At 48.4% G+C, this 20,958-nt stretch overlaps 1 long non-coding RNA gene across 1 annotated transcript in view; it reads left to right on the forward strand.

The window, feature by feature from the left end:
- Positions 1-7,731, forward strand: part of LOC118673050 — a 70,856-nt gene extending 63,125 nt beyond the window's left edge. Inside the window, exon 4 of the long non-coding RNA XR_004973284.1 lies at positions 7,269-7,731. This is a non-coding gene — a long non-coding RNA (uncharacterized LOC118673050). The remainder of the gene's footprint in view (positions 1-7,268) is intronic.
- The last annotated feature ends 13,227 nt before the right edge of the window (positions 7,732-20,958 follow it).

The following is a 20,958-nucleotide window of genomic DNA, read 5'->3' on the forward strand; positions in this document are numbered from 1 at the left end:
CCAAGTGTTTATTGGCCATTTTGTTTTACATATAATTTTTGGTTCATTTCCTTTGTCCATATTTTTTTATAGAGATGGAAAATTGCCATCTTCCAAACTAAACAACTTGATTTCGCAAATTACTTTTGAACACTTTTTTCTTTATCTCTGGTTATTGCGTCCTTTTTCTTTCCTGTCATCTCTAGACCCTGGAGTCTTGGACATTTTATTAAAAACTCCCCAACCTTCTTGATGCTATGAGTGAGGCTCCTGCAGCCAAAGAGGCTGGTGTGGGTCCATCTGGGGAACAAACTGCTGAGCCCCTGGAGGGGGCGTGAGGAAGAGGAGGGTGTGGGCTGCTGCCCAGGGCCCGATGCCCTGTGGCCCAGATATGGGCTGGAGGCTGCTCTGACGGAGCCCTGAGGCACAAGTCTCACCCCCTTTGGGCCTCAGGGCTCATCTGAAAAGGAGTGGTGCTGACGGTTCTTTCCAAGATGTAGTGAGGATCCAGTGCGAAAGGGTGTAGCAGATGGTTACGAATGATAACAAAGCGAAGGTTAATTATTTTGAGCTATCATTGTGGTTCTGCTTCTTCAGGGAATGAGTTGGGTGGTTTGGGGTGGGCAGGTTCACACTGGTCATGTTTGGAGAATGTTTGACATTTGGGGTAGAAATGTGAGTGATCTCCCCACACCGTGCTCTCTGAGGCCCAGTTTCTTCACCTGAAAAGTAAGGATAATATTAGTACCAACCTTACTGGGCTGTGTGAGGATTAAATGAGTTAACTGAGATGAGCTGTTGGCACCTAGTAAGAGTTTTACATAGATGAACTCTTTTCATTCTCACACAATCTAGTGAGGTACGGACTATTATTGCCCTATTTTACAGACCGGATTGGTGAAGTGGTCAGCTGAAGACTGCAGAGCGAGTAAGTGACTAAGCTGGGATATGCAGCCAGGCAGTCTGCCTGAGACTCCGCATTTCTGGCCACTCTACATCCTGCCACTGTCTATACTGGGTGGGGAGGAAAGGGTGGCAAGGAAGGAGGGAAGCCTGGCCTTTCCCTCCCTGAAATCGAAGTCAGGCTTCCTTCAGCCCCTCCTTGCGTAGCTTCCTCCAGCCACACCTCCTCCAGGAAGTCTTCCCAATGAGCCCCACCCATGTGATCACTCCTATTTTCTTCATCGACTTTGAACTTATGAACTGTGTTTTCTGTATAATGCTTTGAAATGCTCTGAAATTTTTATTCAATTCAGTGGGCATCTATCAGATGCCTATTATGCAAGATTAGAACCATAGGTATGCAAACATGGATTAAACCTAGTTCTTCTCTGCCAGGCATTTATAACTATGTCAGGGAGGTAGAAAAAGACAGCTATACAAATGAAAGAGAAATGGAGATCAGTGTTGTAAAAGAAATATGTGCAACGTACTACAGAAGTATGGGGAAGATAATAGTTTATTCAGACTGGGGGTGGGTGCCTGTGGGGCAGCCTCACAGAGGGTGCATCTGCACTTGGTCTTGAAGGATGGCTAAGGCTTTAAAAAGCAGTGTGTGGGGAGAGCATGGACAAAGACGCAGGCGGTAAAACAGGCTCCACCAAGTATGGCGGCACCAGCAGTGCTATTGAGCCACAGTGCATCCCTATGAACTCTTTGTCCTGAAGACTTGTTCATGTGTTTGCATCTCATGTGCATCGTCAGTAGAGGCCCTGCTTTCTGTGCTCTTGTTCTAGATTCCCCCTAAGCTGACATGATACTCAGACCTCCCTTCTTCTGGCCAGGTGCTCACCTGCATTGCCAGACCATCTCCCTGGTCTGGCAGGAGCATCCCTCTGGGCGGAAGTGAGAGCAGAATTGGAGCCCTGCAGTGGCTGCATTCTACTCAGTGCCTGAACTTTTTAGTAGGAAACCTACGGAATCTGCCTCCCCACCCCCCTCTCCGTGCCAGGGAAAGCGTTCAGCTGTGCTATTTTGTGTCATTCTGAAGGTGTGGCTTCAGGGAATGGGTGCCAGGAGCTTGGGATTGAGATGAGGAATTTGAATACTAGACCACCTCTGAATTAGCAGGGAGCTCTTCCCAGACTGCCGGGAGCCGGTCCATGCTTGCTGTTTCAAGGGACCTGGCATATGTGGCATACTGTTCTTAATATGTTTGCTCACCTTCTTGGCACTATGTGTTTTAACCAAGGTCACCGCTCTGAGAAAGGTTGTTTCCCCAGGTAGGGATTTTCCCCTGAAGTTAGGGAGGGAATAAAACCCCTTAACTAAGCGCCAGGTGGGTAATTAATCACTTTAACTATGAACAATCATGCTTAAGCTACATAATCTTTACTCCCTGGAATGGAGATAAGAAATGCCCTAACCTTTGGAATAGAGATTGATAGGATTGGAATCAATTGGTATAAATACAGATGTAACAAGACAACAGGACACAGAATCTAGACAGAACCTACACAGAACCTAGAGACAGAAGAACTTCGCTGGAGAGAACATGGCAAAAGATCCTGGACAGAAACTGGAGACAGAACCTAGACACAGAACCTAGCGAGAGAGCCTGGCTGAAGAACCTAGAGACAGAACCTGGCTACAGAACCTGGATAGAACATGGCAAGAGAACCTGACTAGAACCTGGTGACTGAACCTGGCTGGAGAACCTGGACAGAACCTGGTGACTGAACCTGGCTGGAGAACCTGGACAGAACCTGGCTGGAGAACCTAGCGAGGGAACATGGCTATAGAACCTGGCTGGAGAACCTAGCAAGAGAACATGGACACAGAACCTGGCTGGAGATCCTGACCAGAACTTGGCTAGAGATCCTGGCTAGGCTGCTGATCAACTGAAGGTTCTTCTGGGCCATGCAATAGCATTTGGATACTACCCTCAGGGCCCCAAAGGGTTCTAAGCATAGAAATGGCTTATTTTCTCTGCATTTTATAAAGGGAACTGAACAGTGAGCAGAATGCAGTGGTGGGGGCAGGAGTAAAAGCGGGGAGACCGAGTCCAGTGTTCAGGGAAGGGAAGATGAGGACCTGCTCTGGGGCCAAGAGTGGTCGTGGTGGTGGTGGTGGTGCTGGAGACAGGAGAAATTTCAGAGGCACTGAGGAGGTAGTTGTGGCAGGGCATGGCCAGCAAGTGGATGTGGGTGGGGAGGGACATGGAGGAGTAAATGATGGCTGTCAATAGTCTGCGTTGGCCACTGGATTGCTGGTGATTTTCTTCATGGAGACAGAAAACAGGAGGAGGGACAGACATACATTAGGCCTGGGGACGGAGATGAGTTGAGTTCGGTCGCAGGCATGTTGAGTCACTTGGTGATGGGGCACTGGAGCTGAGGGGGTGTCAGGCCCTAAGGTAGAGATTGGGAAATCTTCAGGATATATGTCCCAGGTAAAGAGTTAAGAGTGTTGGGTTTGAGGGGAGTGCATGAAACGGACCAAGAAGATCATGTTAAAGAGGGATGGAGAAGAACAGGAAGTTGGACCAAGGAGAGGATGCAAGTGTGGCCTGTGTTAAAGAGATGCCGTGAGAGGAAGGCTGAAAGGTACCGGGGTTGGCGTGGGAGCAGGGCAGGCCCCAGACACAGCAAATGCTGAAGGACAGGAGGAGAAGTCAGAACACAGTGGGTTGAGGAGTGAGTGGGAGGTGATGAGGGGAGAGAGTGAGGGGAACTTTTCCAGTAAGTTTGGAGAAGGGAAGGCCCGGAGAGGGATGGCGAAGGGAGAGACCAGAATCGTTTTCAGATGGGAAAGGTTTGATCGGGCTGTTATATTGAGGGGAAGGAGTCAGTAGAGAGAAAAGTTGAACGTAGAAAGCCTGTGTCACTAGGCTTGATGGGATCCTAGAGGGGCCTCAGGGCCACAGGGAACTCCAGGCCCTATGAGCAGAGTAGCCTGTGGCCTGAAAGGCTGCCATGCCAAGCCGCTCGGCCGCCACCCAGGCCTCAGCTCCTCCCTCACTGCACCACGGGCTGTGTTGGACCTTTGTGTTGGAAAGGTAGCCTCGGCTGGCAGAAGCGCTGACTGGGGACCTAGCCCAAACCTCCTCTTGTCTCCATGGCTTCCGTCTGTATTTGGCAGCAGGAAGCTTTCCTTGGTCCCCAGCTGTGGGGAAGGGCGGATCATGAGACATGCCTGGCACTAGGTAACCCACTTGAAGCCCCAGGCCTTGGTTTTGAGCCAAGCAGAGGGCTGGGCTAATTTAGCAAGGGCCTGTGATTAGGCTGCCACCTAGTGTTGAGTTGGGTGTACAGCAGGGAGGCCCCTATAGGGGATAGGCAAGAAAGATGGAGAACCAGAAAGACTGCAAAGAAGCCAGACTTCAGAGAGGGTCTCCTCGCTTCCCCATTCATGACTAATGACTAATTAGGTATATAGCAAATGGGTCCTATTGGTAATTTATCAATAATATTAGTCCGTGATTATATGCCTAAATCTTTGCTACTACTACTCAGATTGTCCTAAAAAGTTGTTTTAGCCCTGGTTTGGCTCAGTGGATAGAGCGTCAGCCTGCGGACTGAAGGGTCCTGGGTTCGATTCTGGCCAAGGGCACCTACCTCAGTTGCAGGCTCTATTTGAGGCAAACAATCGATGTGTCTCTCTCACATCGATGTTTCTCTCTCTCAGTCTCTCCCCCCCCCCCCTTCTACTCTTTCTAAAAATCAATGGAAAAAAATCCTCGGATGAGGATTAACAACAACAAAAAAGTTGTTTTAAATAAAAATCTAGCTACACAAGTAAGATGGGCCCACTATGGGGAAATTGGGGAAGTATAATGAGGACAATATAAATCAAATCATCTTTTCCATTAATTAAAAATAAACAACCTTATTTTTGATGGCTAGTGAGTTCCACCCACTTCTTTTCCTGCCACTGAAGGTTCCTGGTGCTATGGTTCCCTGTATACAGTGAGTGCACAATCAGTACTTGTGGAGTGGCTGATTGCTGCCTGGTGCCCACTGGGCTCCAAGTTTCCTGTAAACATCAGATAACAAGGTGCTGGAGGTGGAAGCTGGTCTGTGGCTTAGTGGTTAGGGAGCTGCCCGAATTCTCCAAGTCTCCTGCCGTGACAACAAGCTCAGCCCTGCAGGAAGTGGTTTTGGATGGTGCTTCTGGATCACCTGAGTGTGAGTCAGTCTTGGGAGGAGTTAGTCTCTTGACAATCAAATGTTGAATACCTACTATGTGCCAGGCAATGTGCTGGCTCCTGCGGATAAAACACTGGGAGAGCTCTAGCTGGTTTAGCTCAGTGGATAGAGCATTGGCCTGCAGACCAAAGGGACCTGGTTTCGATTCTGAGTCAAGGGCACATACCTCAGTTGCAGGCTCCTCATCGGCCCAGGCCCTGGTGGGGCTCGTGCAGGAGGCAACCAATTGATGTGTTTCTCTCACATCGATGTTTCTCTCTCTGTCTTTCCCTCTCTCTTCCACTCTCCCTAAAAATCAATGGAAAAATATCCTCAGGTGAGGATTAACAAAAACACACAAAACAAACAAGAAAACACACACTGGAAGAGCAGAGGGGGATGTGGAAGTGACTCTGGGATGAGTTACTCCAGAAAGGCTTCCCAGAAGAGGAAGCCTGAGAGTTGGGCCTGGGAGATCCAGTGGTCCAGGCATTGCAATAGGTTGGGGGGCTTTGGGGTCAGGTGGAAAGAGAAAAGGTATTCTAGACAAAAGGAATAAGTGCAGTGACCTGGACGTGTGAGGCTTAAAGTGTGTTCCAGGACCCCCAGAAGGTCCTTCCGTGGCTCACGTTTCTAAATCTGAGCTGCACTGTTGAAGAGGGTGGTTGCTGCCTCAGAGCCTGTGTGAGCAGCAGCTGCCCTGGACTGCGGAGGGCCCCGCTCCCCTCGCTGCTTCTTTGGTTTACCTAGCAAAGAACAGCCAAGCCTGCTTGTGCTGGCTGGCCCCATTCCATGCCCCTTCCCTGAGGCCCAAACAGATTGTCTAGACCAGTAGTCGGCAAACTGCGGCTTGGCAAACTGCGGCTCGCGAGCCACATGCGGCTCTTTGGCCCCTTCAGTGTGGCTCTTCCACAAAATACCGACTTCTGCACATGGGCCACGAAGTTTCAATCACACTGTATGTGCGCGCCCGCACGTGGTATTTTGTGGAAGAGCCACAGTGAAGGGCCCAAAGAGCCACATGTGGCTCGCAAGCTGCGGTTTGCTGACCACGGGTCTAGACAGATGTGGCTGCTGCTCCTCTCACTGCACCCTGTCCTTACTGCTGTCATGGCGCCTTCCGCACTGATTATCTCTCCTTTAGGGTGTTTTCTCCACTGAACTATGTGCTCCTCACAGGCAGGACGTGTGCTTGGCTTGACCCTGCATGCCCAGGCTCTGGCACTGGACCTCACAAGAAACACACACTCAGAAAATTCTTAATTAGTCAGTTTGTTCTGTGAACACATCCGGGTCACTCAGCTGGCGGTGTCTCAGTTGCCCCAGCTAACTTCATTAGGGATTAGGGTAGGACTGTAAGTCATCTGATGCAAGGGTGAGAAGGTCCAGGGTACACTGTCCTCATCAACCCCAATTAATGCTTGATTGAGAAGGTCATAATCAAGGCCCATTATTTGATTGTAATAAGGGCCCATTATTTGATTGATTAAAACAGGTTTTCAGCTGGCAGCTTAGCAAGTACATGACTGCACAGCCTCTCCCACTCCACCTCCAGGGCCAGTATGTGACAGATTTAGGTGGGAAATGCCAGGAATGCCTTGAGGATCCTGCTCTAGCTAGTGAGCTGGGTGCTCATGGGACAGGGAGGGCACTGGTGACCAATGTGACCTAATTCCTGGGGCCCTTTGTTCCTAGGATAGGTCTTGGCAGCCTGCCCAGTTGTTGAATCAGCTATTGAACAGCCCACCAGGGACTGGGGCAAGAAGAGATGCACGTCTCCTGGGTCCTGTCCTGTTGCATCATTGGCCCCATTTGGGAACCCTGGACCTTGACTTTTCATACTAAGTCAGCTAAAGAATTGGGGCATTTTAATAAAGTCCTCATTCCTAGAGGGAAGTTTTGTGATGATGCCCTTCCAAGGGTGGATGGGTGGACAAGCAGGCGGACAGAGAGTAAATCATCAGATGGATAGACAGGTGGGTGGTAGAATAAGAGGACAGATGATGCATGAGAAGTCAGCCCGTGCTTATGACAATCTAGGGACATCAAGTCCTCCAGTAGTTGTAGGTGCTAGTGGACGCTGCCATCGCAGTGCCTTGGTTTCTGAAGGCTTGCTGTGAATAACCGAAAAGCTAAATGTCAACTCTTCCACTTATTTTTCAGGAAATAGCAATAAATTGAATGCAACGGACACCTCTTCTGATACTTGCTACTTATCAAAACTTTCAAGCATGAAAATATCTTTGTCTCCCCCTCTCGAAATGGACATAACCTGCAAATAGAGCACCTCGAGAAAAGTACACCCATAAAAACAATAAAACAATACCGCGTGTACTGGTTAATAATGCAGATTTTGTAATCAAAGAAAACACGATAATTTAAGAGAAACATCAAAAGTGCTTTATTCAAAGTATTGTCTATCGCTAGCTACACATTTCCCCCATCTTTCAGGTAATTTGTGGATACTGTCCCCACAGAACTTTTTCGGAATAAGTGGTCATCTGAAGGAGCAATACAACAAAATAGCATAATATCAAATCACATATATATCAACATATGTGTAGCTCCATCTATTGACAAACATCCGCATTATTAACCAGTACACCTGGTAAAACAATACTGCAAACAGTTTGGCAAATGTCTCCTTCATAAGCCCATCATTCTAGAGCAAGCCTGTTGTTCATGTGGCCGTGCTCCTGCCTGGGAACCACACATAGCTGCAACCGTCATCTGCATTCCTACATTCTGTGACCTACTTTCCTCAAATACCATGATGTCATGCACATTTTGTGTATTGCTACATAGTCTTTATAATTACTTTAAATGACTCTAAAATATTCCATTCATTATGAGTATTTAGGTTGCTTATATTGTTTTGTTTTTCCTTTGATCATTGTCATGAATTAACAAGTCTTAGGTATTTCACCCAGAGCTTGGCAAAATGTATATACTTAGTAGGTGCTTTATTTTCTTTCTATCTCTTTCCTTCATATATATCTTTATATTTGGGTTTTTCCTTAGGGTACATTTCTTAACATAAATATTGAGGTCAAGAGTTGAAAAAATTGCATGGCTTTTCACACGTATTGCTGCCATGTTGTTTTATTAATAACAATGATGATAATATAAATAGTTCTACGATTACACATACTATCTCATAAAATCCTCCCACCTTCTCTGAGGGGTAGCCATTCCCCCATTTTTAATGAACAAGCAGAGGCCCACAAGTTTGAAGGAATGTGTCCAACATCCATGTCTGTTCTGTTTTCTTCTTTCTCCCCAGGGTCTGGTACAGTGCCCGGCACAGAGAATGACTTCAATAAATGTTTGTTGAATAAAGTCCACAAATGAGGGTGTCATGATTCAAATTCTGGTGCGTTTTCCCTTAAATCTTGCCAACTGACTTTGGACATTCACTGGGGTGGGGGTATGGGGTTAAAAATGTGGGTGTTGCTATACCTTTTAATTGAGGACTCAGACTTAGTTAAGCACCCATTCAGGCTCAGGGTGAACATGTGAGAGTTAATGTTGTGCTGTGGGTGGGAGTTTAGTGGCCTGAGTATAGTTACCCTAGACCTGTACCTGTTGCTTTTTCCCTGCCATCCCCCATGCAGAGCTGTTGCACCGCTCTGAGAACAGTGCTGTAAGAGAATGGTCCTACGTGCTTGGTGGCTACATTACATTTATAGGCTTTGCTCTTGTCTTCCGGTTGTGTGACTTGATAATGCTTTCACAGAAACACTGTCCTCATTGGAATCGCTCTCTAAAATCCAACTCCACAGGTTGAAGAGGCAGAGTGGCCCCTGGACTGAATTTCCTTCGGTTCCATCCTTCCTACTTTCAGACGATGCATCCCAAAGAGCACCAGCCCAAGAGTCCTAAGTGCTCACTTTCTGAGGTCATGTCCTGGCATAAGGCAGAAACCTGCCCCATTTCTGTTGCATTGGGTATGTGTGTTGAGTGCCAGAAGGGTTCTTCAGAGGCCCTTTAAAGAGTTAGGTCTGTCCACGGATGCTGCCTGGCTGGGCAGAGGCTGATGAGGTCAATGGCAGGGCTGGCCTCAGGGTTATGGAAGAGACCCCATGTGGTAGGGCTTCCTGTGTGCTGGGAATTGAAGACCTACTTTAAACCCTGGCATCTCTATGTAAAAGAGTGTGGAGAACTAGCAGGAGAGGTTTAGAAGTGGAAACTTAGGAAGTTATTACATTTAGGCGGTAACAGGGGGAGTAGTGATTAAAGGGACCAGAGACAGTCAGGTAATAAAGGGCCAGACCTCCCAAGCAATCCCACTGACATGTGCTGAGCACCTGCTATGTGGATGTACTGGTCAGCCTTAGGAATACAGTAGCGAAGACAGATATCTGTGTTCAAGAAGATGCCACAGACTACCTGGGAGGCAGAAGCACAAAATAACAACAACAAAACACAGCATGGTCACTATTCCGCTAGTGAGAAAATCTATGGGCGCCCAGAGAAAGGGGTGAGATGCCAAGGATCTGCAAACACTTCAAAGACACAATGTTTGGTCTTGCACTGAAGAATGGCGAGGGTTCAACTGGTGTGGAACAGCTGGCAGAGCATATTGGTCAGAGGGGAAAGCAAAGTCCCAGAGGCTCATGAGGACACAGAGGAAGGAAAGGTTTCCACTGGAGGGCAGGTCAAAAGTGGCAAAGGCATGTGTGAGGCTGAGCAGGATGGGAAGGTTGCCACCATTCAGTGCAACCTTGAGTGTGTGTGATGTGTGTGAATATGTGAATGTGTTTGAAGAGAGATCTCAAGCCCCCCCCACTGCAGTGGGTAAAGATTGATAGAATTGAATAAGTAGAGGCTCCTCTATTTATTCCTTCAAGAGAATATTCATTAAGCACCAACCACATGCTAGGCATCCGGAGAAGGGAGGCAAATGACAGAGACAAAGATCCCTCATGGAGCTTACACTAGTGGGGGAGGCAGAAATACACCAATAAGCAAGTCATTACAGAGAGTGGTAGGATTAGGAAGGAAATAAACTTGATGGTGTGATGCCGAACAACTGTATCTCAAGGGGCAGGCCCCACAGGTCTCCCCAAGAAGTGAACGTTCGAACAGAGGCCTTAAAGATGAGAAAGAGCAAGAGGAAAACTCCAAAACAAATGGGAAAACTTGGTGTACTTGGGGAGGAGATGGAAATGGGGATGGGATGGTGAAAGCCAAACCATGACCCAAAGGTGCTAAGTTCAAGTTGGGAAGGTTCTAGGCTTGGATGTGGGTTCACAGTCCTGAGTTCAGGTTTTGGAGAGTCTTCTGATTGGGGAGAAGGGAACTATGCTCATGTGAGAGGGGTTTGGAGAAACAATTTGGGTTGGAGGCCCTGAGGACTGGGTGAGCTGGGCAGGCCTCTCCCTTCTTGGTCTGGGCAGAGACGCAGGAGGGCAGGGTTTCAAAACAACAAAGTTTGAAAAGTCTGGCTTGTTCTTGATCCAGTGCTGAGTTTAGACGGGTGGGACCCTGGCCTCTGCACTGACCTTAATCCGTCCTCGGTAGCAAGTTTCAACAGGCTTCCTGATGGGAGCCTCAGCCAGGGAGGAGCGCCCTTAATCAGCAACCGAAACTCTGAGCGGGCGGTAATTAGGTCCCGGCAGCCGAGAGGTGATCCTATCTCCCCATCATTAACAGTGAGGAGAATGTGAGGGGCCTCCTGCTCTTCCCTGGCTCCTCTCCAACTTCCAGAGAAGGCTCAGGGGCTGGGACAGGGCTGCCTCTGGGGAGGATGACTTCTAGGTACAGAGCAGAGCCCTGCCCTGCGTGGGGGGCGCAGAGGAAATGGCCCAACTGAGACCCTGAGAGGAGACAGGTAGGGAGGACCCTCTGAGAGCCCTGGACTCTGGGAGTTGGTCTCAGGAGGAGAGGAAGGGTCTTTCTTGTTGATGGTGCCACTTGTCACAACTCCATCCAGCTGGTCTTAGCATTTTGAGCATTTTATTTTCTTGCCATTTTCCTCTTTCATAAACATCACACACACGCACACGCACACGCACACGCACACGCACACACGCACTCATATACACATGGCTTATCACAGGCTTTGGAGGTAGAAAGTGACTTCGAAGAAAAGAGGTATGGTAGAAAGCTCACAGTTGGAATGGGGGGATTAAGGTTTCAGTTCTTACGAGTTGACTCTCAGTTATGTGATTGTGGCCAAGTTACTTAAATGATGCTGAAATATCCAGGTCTATAAAATAGGCATTTTTAAAAAATTCATCTTTATTTTGAACACTTGTCATGAAGAACTGAGATCATAGTTGGCAGTTATATGTAAACTCCGAGTTTTAGCCCAGTGCAACGTGTGGAATTATCATTCAGCCATATTCTTAGAGTGGGCTTGTATAAGAACAGACGCGGTCAGGTGTAAGAGGTTGTAAACATTAAAAACCCTTTTGAGTTAACTTCTTCACATGCAAAATGACAGCTGGACCATAGGACTGAAGCGCCCTTCAGGTCAGTGTGATTCTGAGGAGCAAACACAGATGGAGGCCCTTCTCAGGGGGGTCAGGACACAGCTCCTGGTGGCCTCGAGGAACCTGGAAGCCCCTGAGCATGGCAGCCAGTGTCAGGGCGCAGCCTTTGGCTCAAATGCCAGCCCCACCTCTTAGTAGCTGTTTGACTGTAGGCAAATTTCTTAACATCGCTGGGTCTCGGTTTTCTTCATCTGTAGAATTGGGATACAGTGGGGCCTTGACTTACGAGTGTCCTAACGAGTTTTTTGAGATACCAGCTGTCTCTCGGCAAATTTTTTGCATTGAGTTGATAGAGTAATTTGAGTTAACGAGCTCCTTAACGAGCTCGGTCTCAGAACGAATTAAACTCGTAAGTCAAGGCCTCACTGTAATTTTTCTATCTCCCTTGCTCTGGGGGTGGGAATGGAGAATGAAATGCAAGAATTATATAAAGTGCTTTGCACGGTGGTTGCATATGGGATGTGGGGGTGATGGCTGACAGACACGGGGACTACTTGAGCTTGATTTTCAGGTTCTGATTTCTCAAAGCCTTCTCGCTCTAACCTGTCCCCAGAGGGGAAGGCTCGGCCTCTCCTGGCCGCTGGAGGCTACACCAGAGCAGACACAGGGGGGCCCAGCTGGCTCAGGACAGGGTAGGACCACGGAATTAGAGAGCGTGGGACATGGAGGGCCTTCAGACATCAGCTAGTTCCGCCCTCCATGTCACAGTGAGGGAGCTGAGACTCAGAGACGTAGGTGCCCAAACAAAGTTTCACAGCCAATTAGTGGGAAAACCTGGGTAAGGACCAGGTGGCCTAATAGTCCACCCACTCAGGTTTTATAACTTATCCTTGAGGGAATCCAACCTGTCTCGCTGTGGGAGAGCCCTGTCCTGCCTGGCGTAGGGAGCTTGTCATCCCCGAGGGACAGGCCAGTGGCGTGGCAGTGTCTTTCTCAAAGTCCACAGGCTCCCCCTGCTGGGCAGGAGATGAGGGCAGCCACCTTGAACCTGCTCAGGGGCACTTCCCAGGAGGACTGGGCCCTGGGCTGCTGGTGCCCTGACTAGCCATTGTGATACGGTTTTAGGTTTTCAGCATTCTAGGTCGCTGTACCATTTAAAAAGAGATTTAAATAATTTTTAAACATGTTTTAATATCCATCCACATAATTACCACTTCAGGTGCAGCTTCAAATTCCCCCTAATGTCATTTTCTGCCTGCCTAAGGACTTCCTTTACCGTTTCTTTAAAAAATTGTTTTCGATTGATTTCAGAGAGGAAGGGAGAGGGAGAGAGAGATAGAAGCATCAATGATGAGAGAGAAGCATTGATTGGCTGCCTCCTGCATGCCCCCTACTGGGGATTGAGCAGGAAACCCAAGCATGTGCCCTGACCTCAATCAAACTGCGACCTCCTGGTTCATAGGTCAATGCTCTGCACCCTATTTCCTTTCTGTATGTGTGTTTCTTTTTTAAAAAAATGTTTTCATTGATTTTTAGAGAGAAAGAAGAAGGGAGGAAGGGGGGGAGAGAGAGAGAGAGAGAGAAGAGAGTGAGAGAGAGAGAAGAGAGAGAGAGAGAGAGAAACATCCATGCAGGAGAGAAACATGGATGGGTTGCCTCCTGCACGCCCCCTACTGGGGATCGAGTCTGAAACCTGGGCATGTGCCCTGACTGAGAATCAACCTTTTGGTGAATGGGAATGACACTCAGCCAACTGAGCCACACGGGCCAGGGCTGTGTGTTTCTTTCGTGGGCGATCAGTCCCTGCCTGGGGCAGCTGCCACGGTTTAGGCCAGCCTCTCCTAGTGGCTCAGTGGTCACAGAGCAGCCCCAGGCATCTCAGGCTCTGACTGCTGGGTTTCTCACCACACTTAGACTGCTTCCTTGTACCCCTAGTTGTACTCCTACTGTTCTTAGTGCTCAGTAGACATTTCTTTATTCTCTGAAAGAGAAAGCACCGAAGTTACATTCTTCTGAAGCCAATATGGTGCTTTCTTCACCATGGCTGGTTCCATTCTCATTTTCTGGGTAGTGGGTACAGAAGAGCTTGGGTATACGCTGTGGGATGTGCGTGTGGTGAGGGTGGCCCAGGCAGGCCCCTCTATTTGGCTCCTTCCTGGGTGTCCTACTTTGGGAGGGATCCAGCCAGGCTGCATGCTGTGGGGAAGGATGGGCGCCACCTGCTGGTTGTTTGTGCAAACCACTTTTCACCAAGTGAACCTCATTCTTCTCCAGGTCACCCTGGGAATGGTCTGAAATCTTCCTACAGGCGACGCCAGCAAATTAATTCTTCCCTTTCCAGTCTTTCCAAAGTACTTTACATGTCTGGTACCTTTACAGTAGCACCATGCTAATGTCTTTTGTCTATACTTGTGTTGGGATGTATTGGGAACAATATTCTCTACACCTAGGAGGTCCTTCATCGCCTGTTCAACTCTCACAACTTCAAAAATCACAATCCCAGAAAACACCCCTTCCCCTTCCTGCCTCCACCCTGTCCTCCGTGGCCCCTGCGATACTCCTACTGACTGTGGTTATTGCGTCCGTCACCCCCAGTGTGTCACCCACTGGAGGAAAGGGAATGAGCATCAATTACCTCGGATTCCAGATGCCAGCACAGGAACTGGGCATGGCACAGTGCTCAGTAACTGTGGGAAGAAAGGACGACCGAATAGCAGCAGACTGTGATAAACAGAAAACAGACGGCACTTGACCTGCAGAGACGTGCGAGTTCATTTGAGTGGAAAAAGAATGTCCTCTTTCGGTAGGACCTTTTCAAAGAGTTATTGTCCTTAAAAACTTTTCACACTAAATACGGATGCCAGCAACTCAATGAAATCCCCTTGTAAGACGTGTAGGGCTCAGAAGTCACACAGATATTCCCAGATGTTAAGGTTTTGACTTTTAGGCAGAGACAGACCACATGTACACAGATTCCTTTTCAGGTCTTATCTGGTTGTTGGAGAAAACGTTTGGTCACAGCACTTATCACCTGTTGCTGTGACTGTTTGGCTACACGTGTGCCTCCCACAATAGTGACTATGAGGGCAAATGGGCTGGGAAGCCAGGCTGCCTGTCAGTGGCCATCTAGGTGTTACTGACCAAGTCTTATTGTTGTGTAGGGGTGCCCTCTGGTGGAGGAACAGCAAATTTAAAACCAAAGAAGTTTAAAAAATATTTTTTACTTCATAAATAACTGGCCCAACAACAATTGAGTACTCTATCCTTTCGCCATTATCTTTTAAAAAAAATATTGAGATATAACTTTTAAGGAGCAATTACATAAACCTTAAGTATAGAAAATGCATTTAATCACCACTTGGATCAAAATGAACAGTTTCTATCTGGCTGGTGTGGCTCAGTGGTTGAGTGTCGACCTACAGCTCAGGTTCAATTCCTGGTCAGGGCACATGCTTGGGTTGTGGGCTCAATCTCCAGTGGGGGGTGTGCAGGAGGCCGCCAATCAATGAGTCTCTTTCATCATTGATGTTTCTATCTTGTCCTCCTCCTCTCTGATATAAAAAAAATATATATTTTTTAGAAAAGAACAGTTACGCCCCTCAAAAAGCTATCTCTTGCTCCCTTACATTCAATACACAGGGTAACCACTATTTTGAACTCTAACCCCATAGATTAGTTTTGCCTGTATTTGAACTTCAGATAAATAGAAATCAATCAATCATGCAGTATATGTTCACTCCACATTATATTATAATGTTCACTCAACATTATATTTGTGAGATTTCAACTATGTCCTTGAGTCTGTTCTCTTTATAAGTATTTCATTTTATGAATATACCATATATATTTTTATATATCCATTTGTATTAGTTTCCTGTTGCTGCTATACCTGACAATGGGTTTCTATTTTAATGTGCGGATGGCAAGGACTTAATTCAGTTAGCCTCCCCCTGTGTAAGGAGCCAGTGGGGCGTCGTCCCTCATCTGAACTCAGGGTAGCAGGCCACTCCTTTGCACAAATCCTCTTTAAATATCAGCTAACTCATCAGCAAACACTGAACAAAAACTGTAGACTGATATCATATTTTATTGAAAGGGTATTCATGAAATAATGTCCAAATTCATGTCTTTTTACAGAAAAGGGCACTTTCTGTCACAGTCACTTAAAAGATGATTACTTAAAGAGACATTTTAAACATATGTTTTGCAGTAATATTCTTCTGATATACCAGCAGATCTCTAATTTGCTTGTTTCAGTAATGTGTCCACATATTAGGTTTATTAAAACAAAGCGTACATGTGTGTTTAAAAAGTAATTCCTTTCTGTTTGGTACTTTGATTTTCTCCTATTCAGGCCACGTTGAGCGCCCAGCCATCTGTCTATTCAGAGAGAAAGAGCAGGACATGGCAAGTAGAGTGGAAACATGAATCAAAAACACACGGGCCTAAGGGATTGAAAAATATTTATTGTAGTAAAGCAGCTCATTCAGAGCAGTCGTGTCTACCCAACAGGAAAGCAAGTTTGAACCCAGCCCCTAAGACTCAGCTCCCACGTGGTCACATTCTACAGTGACCCCCATCAAGGGGTGGAGAGGGACGGAGGGGCAAGGAGCCCAGGCCTGGTCCTTGGCCCTTGGGTTCCTCGGTTAATGCTCAGGGTCCAGGTGGGAAGCAGCCCCAGATCAAGGGCAATGGGTAGAGGTCCGAGGCCACGGTCAGCTGAGGCCGTAGCAGCCCTGGGGCTGTCATGGCAGGAAGAGCAGGAAGCAGGGCATCTTGGGAGGGCTCTTAGGGGGACACTTTGGGGGGCACTTGGTTGTGGGCCCTTTAAGAGGAGGCTGGCACAGCCCCTGGGTTTGCTGGCAGGACATCTAGCTGGGAGTTCAGTCCACCTAAAATCCAATACAGATGCTTTATGGTCTTGTGAAATCTTAGGCCATTGATCCTCCTTTGGAAACTACCCTGAGGCTGCTGGTACCTGAAACTAATCAATCATAAGTGCGCGCGCACACACACACACACACACACACACGCACACGCATACGCACACGCACACACACACACACACACACACACAGCCAAAGCCTCCATCTCCTTCATGTTTGTATCTCTAAGATGTGGTGCTGTTGTGGTCACATAGGAGATCCAATAAATGTAGGCCCCTCACTGAAATGGAAGCATGGAAACTCCGGGAACAGGGATTGCCACCCCATCCACCATCCCCGCTTTTGCACACGTGTTTACTCTGGTGTCCAGAACAGCCCCGCGTGTTGGGTAAGAGCTCAGTAAACACCTGTTGAATATGTGAGTGATATATGAATGAATGAATGAGGAAAGAAAGAAAGGCGGGAAGGAAGCAGGCAGGAAATTACATTCGAGGTAGAGAAAAGGACACTAGACGGTATTTCGTGGTCTTTTGGGGTGTCAGCATTTTCCTCCTGAGCATCCTCATCCTCTATCAGCATCCACGATGGTGTCTTTCAGAGGGAACTGGCCGAGAACACTTCCTCCCCAGCTGTCTCAGTTGCCAGAGGCCAGACATTGGCAAGAATTTAGGCTGATCACTCCTCTTCCCATTTAGGAGCCATAACTACGAGGTAGATCCTATTGGACCCAAGGCAAGATCTCCCCTCCTCCCTCTGCCTTTCCTGTCCCCATGACCTCCAACAGCCCCTCGCCCTTACCTCTGTGCTCTCTCGGTCTAAAAGTCCAGTCACCTGGTCAGACCCAGAGGTGGGAGGGCAGTCCCGGAGGTTCAGGGCGAATGAGCAGCAGGTGTGTTTTATAGGCTCCCGTCTGACTCGGCTCCAGGAAGTGGCTCCTCCCACAGCTGGAACTCCTGCCCAGTGATTCCTGACATTATGATCCCTGCCTCTTCAACCCATCCTATCCAGGACACCCTGAGTTACTTTTCTGGAGTTGCAGACCTGAACCTCACCAAATTATCTTCTTTCCTAGGCTCTGAGCTCCATGAGCAGCATGAGGATCTGGGCCCCTGGGCCAAGAATCTGCTTTCTGATGGCGATATGGTCCTGTTTTTTTGTTGGAAATTTATAAATAATAACTTTCCTCTCCTCTCAGTTAAGGTCATGATCCAGTTTCCTTAGTCCTTAAGAAAGTGCCTCTTTAAACCCATGGGCCAGCTTTGAGCCCAGGCAGCATTCTCTCTCTCTCTCTCTCTCTCTCTCTCTCTCTCTCTCTCTCTCTCTTTCCCCTCTCTGTCTGCAGTGATGGAGTAAACTTGGGGATCAAGGCTAACATATCTTGGGAACCGCCTGGACCAACTGAACCAACTTACTTGCTGGGTCTACACTAGGGATTATTTGAATACCATCCTGCCTTAGTGTGGGCGGTCAGCGTTTCCATGAACATCCCTCCATTCCTCTAATCCTCACAATGACTGAGGGAGGCGGAGCGGTACCTACCCCTCCTGTTTTCTAGATGGTGAGAGGGAAGCTCAGGCGACAGGCTCATAAACTGGTACAAGGCAAGAGCCAGGCTCACACCAGTGTCACTGGCTCTGACCCCACTCTCCTGCTCCCAGACACCACCCCCCCCACCCCCACCACCAGCCCCGTGCTCTTCTGCCCAGAGAATAGACAGACTGTGGCCCTGATCTTTCTGTTGCCTGAAGAGGTGGTGAGAGGGAGGCTCCACCTTGCTTTGTCCCTGCAGCCTGCTTCCCCGGTGAGGCTGAGCTCGCCTTGCACTTCCCCCCTGAATTGCACAATGTGGGAATTCTTTAAAATGGTACTAGACTCTGTGCTCACAGGCCTTTCCTTCTCCTCTTGTTATCTGTCCTTCCCGTGGGCCTGCTGGCTTCTCTTCAGGACCCTCCTCCACTCCCCCTTCCCTTCTACCCAAAGGCCACCACCTTGCTCTTCTTTTGAGCACATTTCTCACGTGGCTTCCTGTGGAGAGCGGCCACAGTGTTTGGACAGGTTCAAGCCTCGGACTAATGAGAGGGCAAAGCCACGTGCAAGTCCCAGCTTGGAGGGCAAAGCCCTCCCAGCACAATTATAGCCAAAGGCTATAGTTGTGAGCTTGACCTTATGGTCTGAACCTGTGGTCCCAGGTGGCTGAGGGATACAGGCTGCGGGAGGTGCAGCAAGTGCTGCCAAAACAAAGCTTGGTAGGGTTCAGGTGCATGTAACTGAGTAGATTCAAAACCCGCGAGAACACTGTAAACATCTTGACCACGCCCTTACTTTGCCTCGTGGAATCTGGCTATAAATAAAGACTCGGCTTGCAGGCTGTGGCACTCTCTCTCCATCTAAGAGGCGCTTCCCATCTAGCCCCAGCTTTATTCTCTTGTCTGTCTTCTTCAATTCTTCACCGCTGCTCCTCAGGTTTAACCCTGGCCATGTTGAATGCGGCACAGCTTCCTCTCCAGGCTCCTTTATGTAGAAACAAAGCTGGGGGGAGGGATAAAAATCTGGGGTGTGCTTCTCATATTGGGCTTGCTGAGGACCCTGGAGGTCTGGTGACCCTGTGGTCCTCTGGGACTCAGAAAGGGGGAAGGGCAAAGACCTAGAAGAGAAGGAGGAAGTTTCTTCTGCACAGGAAAGGGTCTGGGGCCGGTCCGGAGGGAGGAGGGAGATGAAGGCGGCCTAGCAAACAGTCGCATGTGTACCTCGGCTCTCCCACCAGTGAGTCCGGAGAGGGAATGAAGCTGAAAACGGCAGTCCCGTGACCTGTCTCCCACTTGGTGCTGTGGAGTGCAGATTACTCCTAAGCTTCCCTGGCTCCCGGGAAGTGGAAGGGATTCCCAGGTTCCCCTCTGTCCCTTGAAGAAGGAGGGAGCTCAGGGTGCTGGCTGACAAGCTCACTGTGGGGGAGGAGGAGGGAGAGGTGGGAGGGCCTCTCTAGCCCAGGTGAATAGAGTGTGTGCCTCCAGGCTGGTTTGCTTCTACAGTTGAAAGCTGCAGGGTGGGCTGCTGGGGTCAGCATGTCTGGGAACCACAGCCAAGGCTCAGGTGGGTGGGGGGACCCCAGCTCCAGTCAGAGATAAAGTGAGCCAGGAAGATCAATGGGCCTACTCAGGGTTTGGGGACAGAACACACAAGTTCACTGACTGCAAATTCCTCAGGTGGCCTTAGCACAGGAGTCCCGTCAGTTCAGTCCTCCTACGGCAGAGGGCAGCAAAACCCCAAAAACCCAACAGAAGAAACCCAGCTTCCCTTAAGTAGATGGGGCCTTTCTCTACTCCTGAACCCAGATACCATCATGGATGGGACAGGGGGAAGGGATAAAAATCACTAACAGGGAGGTGATGTTTACATTGACTGAACAATTTTCTAAAATGGTAGTTTCTTCAGCCAGAAGAAACAAATATAGATGTCTAAATCATTTTGTTGCCCCTTTCATCCCCAACCCAAGTTAGGTAGGTTGCTCAGGAAACAGTAATAGATCCATTTAAACTAAAGGAGCTCCATTTCAGTTTGGTGTACAAAATCTTGCTGTTCTACCACATTTTATAAAATACCTGGTCTCCCTCCACCCAGCTCTCCTGGGAAACATCCGCCAGGTGTACCTCTCTGTGGTTACCTGCCTTCTCTGCTCTTTCCCATGTCCCATCCCACTGTAGGTCTCAGGAGCAGGCCTGGATGTCTGCATATCCACGTGACCCCTTTGATGCCCTCTCCTCTCACCTGCTCTTTGACTAATTTACCCATCAAAGACTAGCCTCACCTGCCCATCCAAGACTAGTTCAGCCCCACTCCTCCCAGAAGACAGCCGAATGGTGTGGTAGCTTATAGAATATCAACCCAGTGTTCTAACAGGTTGGGAGGAGGCAGTGATGGAGACTGGTTGGGGAGTGGGCTGGGTGCCATGGGGCAGAAGTCAGGCATTATGCTCTTGAAATATGATTTCAGAGTTATTCTTTGATGTGGTAATGTAAATTGAACAAAATTTAATGTTAAAATCTTTTACCTGAGTCAGCAATGCGAAGACTTTAGCACTAGGCCCTCCCAGAGCCGCCAGGCTTTCTCTGACCCACTTGCTCTCCAACTCTGCTTCTCTCTACTGCTCCTTCTCATTCCACAGCCATGTCACATCCCTGTCCACATCTCTTTTAAAGAACATTATTTTTCAATTACAGTTTATAGTCACTATTTTGTATTAGTTCCAGGTGTTAGACAGTTATATACTTTACACGGTGATCCCACCGATAGTTCCCACCTGGTGCCATGCATCGTTATGTCCGCGTCTTTTTAGTGGGCTGTAAGCTCTCTGGGCAGGGTTTGAGCACTTCTCTACTAGATTGAGCATCCAACTTGCTTGACACACATTGAACAGTAGGTGACGGCATAATCAAAGGCGTGAGTATAGAACTGGCTGTATAACATGGAGATTTTGTTGGGTTCCTGTGATGGGATGTAAAAGCAGAAAGCTGCCACATTCATCACTACAAA

The sequence above is a fragment of the Myotis myotis genome, unplaced genomic scaffold (assembly GCF_014108235.1).
Source record: "Myotis myotis isolate mMyoMyo1 unplaced genomic scaffold, mMyoMyo1.p scaffold_m19_p_18, whole genome shotgun sequence".
Classification (NCBI taxonomy): Eukaryota; Metazoa; Chordata; class Mammalia; order Chiroptera; family Vespertilionidae; genus Myotis; species Myotis myotis.